Consider the following 5,612-nt stretch of genomic DNA (forward strand, 5'->3'; position numbering starts at 1 on the left):
CTTCAAGAAACTGGACTTACTAATCTTTGAATGGAGAGTAATAAGTCATCAGATCCTATATCCAAAGGAGTCTGTGTTTTATTTTAGGGAGAAAATCATTATCACCAGATATTTGCATACATGTAAACAGCATATCGAAAAAGTAAAATTCATGGGATGATTTGAAAATAAGTTTATTTTTTGCTACTCATTTTGAATTTAATATTTAATCATTAGGGAAAGTTTTAATTTTGCTTCTTGCTTATACCCTGGTTTTGACAGTTTCTATAATATTTTCTACTCACACCTAGATAATAAAAATCCCTCTTGTAATTTAAATTTAAAAAATGAAAGCCTCAGTGTGGTAATTAAAACCCTCCAACTCAACAAGACTTGAACAGACACTTCAGGAAAGAGGATATCCAAATGGCCAATATGAGTAAGCACTTAGCATCATTAATTGTCAGGGAAATGCAAATTAAAATCACAAAGCAATGGCACCACACACCCACCGGAATTCTAAAATTGAAAAAGAAGGCAAAAGCTAAGAGTTGATGAGTATGTGGATGACTTCCGGGAGTGTAAATTAATAAAATCACTTTGAAAAATCATTTGACTCTATCTACTAAAATTGAATAAATTCATACCATCTTGATTATATAGCCAAAAGAAATGAGTACATATGTTCATGTAAGACATGTATAAGAATGTTCATAGCCACATTGTTTATAATAGCCAGAAATGGAAACATTCCAAGTGCTCAGCCACAGCAGAATGGAAAATATATACCATAGTCACACAAAGAAACCCTAGGCAGCATTGAGAATGAACCATTTAGGACTACATGCAACAATGTGCATTAATACCACATAATGTTATGTGAAAGAAGCCAGGGACACAAAAATCATGTAATAAATTATTCCTTTTATAAAATGTGCAAAAACAGGCAAAACAAATTTATGCTCTTACAGGTCAAGATAGTGCAACCCTTGGGGGTTGTAATGATTAGAAGGGGTGGGGAAAGGGATTCTAGAGGCTGACAACATTCTTTCCTTCATCTGTGTACTGGCTACATGGATCCTTTGAGTTTGTGAAAATTCAATGAACTGTACACTTACAATTTGTACACTTCCTGTGTGCATGTGTGTGTGTGTGTGTACAAAATACTTCAATTAAATTTTTTTTTTTTAATGGCCAGGCTGAGATAGTAACCAGACTCCAGTGGATTTTTCTACAATGTGTTTTACTTGCCTAGTCAGGACAAAAAGGAGCAGGCTGCTTGAGTCAGAAGAGAGAAATCTGAGACTTCTGTTCTCTTTTTCCATCTACAATGTTTCAACTCTTTGCTAGCTTACTGAACAGGGCCCAGGAAGATGGAGAGTAAGGAGAAGAGGCAGTTTTGCCTGATACAGATCGTTACACTATTGTTTCTGGGTGGATAGCATAAAAACCCATTCTGGTTGTGTTAGGCCACACTTTCACTGAAGAAACCTCATCAAAAGTTCCTACTTATAATGAGTTCTCAGCCACAGGAATGAATTGAGTTTAAGAACATGTTTTTCCAGGGCCCATATAGCTCAAAACTATCACCTTTGTGAACACAGGTAATCCAACTCCAAAGACCACTTCTTAGCCATTTTGTTATATGGTCTTCCTTTAGATTCTTTGACTATCGTGATTTCAAAGCCTCGGAAAAAGATGTATCTAATAATAAAAATACCATCGTGTCTTCAAGAGGGAGCCTGCTTATGCTTTATGTACTGCTTTCACTTGCATTACCTTAGCATATTTGATCCTCACGAGAACACCATGAGATTGGATTTATTATTTTTGTTGGACCAGAATCTACCTAGGAGTAAGTATGTAAAGTCCAAACCCCCAATTTTCTTTGTGATTCTACTTCCATATACTTCCATCCACCTGATAAGAAAGAGTACAGAAAGTAGGAGCTTGAACTAGACTCTTTGCTAGAATATCTTCTACTTTGAGGATAGAATTGCACAGCAGATAAATGTAAACAGCATACCTAAAAGGTTTTCTTACATGGAGCTTTTGAGTCTCCCACAATATCTCTTGTAATTCTTCCACCACAAATGGCTGCTGATTTTCTAAAATTAGAAACCTTCTGTCATGCATATGCTTGGATTTTGACAGCAGAGGATGGCTCCCAGCTTAGGTACACTGAGTAGTTGCTTCAGGAAAGTGGAAATGTACAGGGTTAGCATTACTATTACTGTCATGTAACAGTAATTTTATTTTCTCCCTCTTGAAGACACTATGACATTTTTATTATTTAGAAATATCTTTTTCGGAGGCTTATGTGATCATGAAGGTCAAAGTTATCTAAAGGAAGATAATATAATAAAAAAGATTGATGCAGTTATTGCCTGTTATAGAGCAGAAAACAAAAGCTCAAAAGTTATTTACCTTCCCAGTGGCACACATTTATTAATGGACACAGAGAAAACTTCACAATGAGGTACATCATCATACCGACTACCTGGTCTAGCAAGCCCCTGCTCTTTCCTCCACTCACACATTCACGCTAGAAATGAGAAAGCAAGAATGTGCATTCAAGAATTGATGTTTACTATTGCATAACTTTAAATGCTATTTTAAACTTCAGCTGTTTATTTATAAAATGGAAGTAATAATTTATTTTCCTTAGTCACGTTCCCATCCATCTGCCTAGCTGTTGGAGATTGAATCACATACCCTACAACAGTATTCAAGTCTTACTCCATGTTCCTGTGAGTGTGAATCCATGTGTTATTAATTTTGAAGATGTTATTGTTAACAAAGAAGTGGACTTATTTGTAAATAAGATCTTTGAAGATCCTATTTAGATTAGGCCAAATTGAATCAGATTGGGTCTTAATCTGTACAAATGGAGGCCTAATAAAGAGAAAAAATTCAAATGCAGTCAGGGAGAAGAATCCAGAAGTCAGAAGAAATGAGAGAGAGAGAGAGAGAGAGAGAAAACGTGACAAGGCACAGGTGCAAGACAAGAACCCTGATGATTATGACTTGCCAGCACCAGAATGCTACAGATTGCAGGAGAAAGCACGACCTGTTGAGACCTTGATTTCAGACTAATGGCCTCCAAAACTGTGTGCCAATAAACTCCTTTCCTTTAAACCAACCAGCATGTGGTGGTATGTGTTGTAGCAGCCCTGGCAAATTAAGATTCTATTATCTATCATCTCTCTAATAGTACACATTATATAAAGTGTAATTAGTATTCTATCATAGGCATGCACATCTATACCTATCAATAGATGGATGATAGGTAAATAGATATAAATGTGTGTATGTATGTATGTATGTTGCTATGTTGACAGACAGCAGGTTTCGCATGACAGCATATGGCTTTGAAACAGGCACCAATTATGTAAAAAAATTAGGTACATTGCAGTAATAGTAAAATTGTTTCTGGAAAGAAAACCTTAATAAACAAAATCTGTCTATACCATATATCTATTATTCTACTATAAAAGCAACATTGGCTGCATATCAGATTCATCTGTGGAACACAGGCCTCAACCCAACCTACTAAATCAACAATTTCAAGAGTAGAGCTTAAGTATGTATATTTTTATAAAGACCCACAGAGGATTCACATTCAACAAGGAATGAGAACAGACAGTGTGGTGCCAAAGACAACACCGTTTGGAGTGACATGCTTTGGGTTCTTAGAGCTTTCCCATTTCACCAAGTAAAAGCTTCTTTGGACTCAGTGTCTTAAAGTGAGTATGATACATTTAGGACTAGTGGTGATGAAATTATTAATTTATCTATTATTTATTGAACTCTTATTATGTCCAAAGCAATGTTCTAGATACATTGAATACAAGCAAAAATTAACAAAGTCTGTTCTCTGAAAGGAGAAAAAGACACAGAAAAAAAATCAAATAAATATTACGTTAATGTCAGGGGGTAAGATCCTCAATGAAGACAAGACATGCAGAGTAAGGTGACAGAGATTCACTATTGGTTGCCTTTCTGAAAAGGTGACATTTGGACAAAGATTAAAGTAAGTGAGCCAGTGATTCAAAGAAAGATTTGGAAGAAGGGCTTTCTAGGTTGTGGGAACTGAAACAAGGAAATGCTTAGGGTTTTGAAACATCTCAAGGGGCCAGTCTGTCTGAAGTGTGAACCTAAGAAAAAGTGATGTGACACTGGAGATACAAACGGATGCCAAATAACAAAAATTGTGTCTGTCTTTTGATTTTATTCTGAGGTTCTTTAGAGCTATTGGAAGGTTTTCAGCCAGGGAGTGACATGATCTGACTTATATGACTTGCATTTTAACAGGATTATAGGTTAGCAGTGAACATAAGGAGACCACCACTATGGCAGTAGTCTAAGGAATGTTGTTGGTGGCTTGTCCTAGGATGGCGGTAGATAGACTGAAAAATAAATTTCAAACATGTATGTGTGTATATATATATATATATCTACATATATTTTTTTTACTTGAAAAAAATCAACTTTATTTTTTCTAGGTTAAAAAAATATGGAATGCTTCATGAATTTGCATGTCATCCTTGTGCAGGGACCATGCTAATCTTCTCTGTATCATTCCAATTTTAGTATATGTGCTGCCGAAGTGAGCACTCAAATATATTTTTTAAAATAGTATCAACAAGATGGGGTATATGTGAAAGCTAATTCTACTGTTTCTGGCACACATTTCCCATTATGCATTTGTTTCCCACAATTATTTTAACATTTTCTTTATACATCATAAAAATCTGAGACCTTGCTGCCAACTCTGCCCTCCAACAATTTAGGAAACAGAGAATTTTGTTTAGTACTTAATAGGCTTTTCATACTTCAAGTTAAATTAAATAACAGAGCTTTAATCAAAAATTTAAAATTTCAAAGTATTAAAATATCTTTACAACAGCAACATCAATTTAATGGAAAAATTGTGTCATCGTATGGAATAAACACAAGCAATTTTCAAGCACTAAACCATGAAATGTTTGCTGTTCTGGCTTCCTATTTTCTTTCATCTTGATGAAAACACCATTCCTATTAAGTTGTTGACTCAAGAGGAAAAGTCATGGATGCCTACGTGATGGGCAAGAAATAGGGAAACAAAACCACTATCAGTAGTTTTACCTAAAGCAAAAAGAATCATATGTTATAAACATATATACACATTTACTTAGAGGAGAATTTTTTTTATTTCAATTTTATTACAAGGGAATTCCAGAATCTCTGTTCTGAAATTTTTTTCTTCTGAAGATTTACTTTTGGTGTTTTACCTCAAGAATTAACAAATTACAACATTACAAATAACAAAACTTTTCATAAATGCATGTTCAGATATACACATATATTTGTGTATCCCTATCTAAATTTATCCCATTACCTTGCTTTATTCTCTTCATAATTTATTTGGTTAATACTGAATACTTATTTTATAGCTATCATAAATCATACCAAGATGAACATATTTGTACATAAATTCTATTTTTCTTTGCTTTTTCCTTAAATGATTGTTCACCATAATTCTGATTCAAAGTTCTGAACACTTGTAAGAATATCAATATATATTATTAAATTCCTTTCCAGAAAAGTTGCATGAGTTTGTGTCTACCAAAATATGTGAGAAAACTTGTTTC

General features: G+C 34.3%; 1 non-coding gene across 1 annotated transcript; it reads right to left on the reverse strand.

Moving 5' to 3' along the window:
* Positions 1 to 4,489: 4,489 nt before the first annotated feature.
* On the reverse strand, positions 4,490 to 4,596 carry LOC119530743. Its single transcript, XR_005216125.1, has one exon. It is a non-coding gene; the product is annotated as a U6 spliceosomal RNA (small nuclear RNA).
* Positions 4,597 to 5,612: the final 1,016 nt, after the last annotated feature.

Source organism: Choloepus didactylus, chromosome 3, assembly GCF_015220235.1.
Source record: "Choloepus didactylus isolate mChoDid1 chromosome 3, mChoDid1.pri, whole genome shotgun sequence".
Lineage (NCBI taxonomy): Eukaryota > Metazoa > Chordata > Mammalia > Pilosa > Megalonychidae > Choloepus > Choloepus didactylus.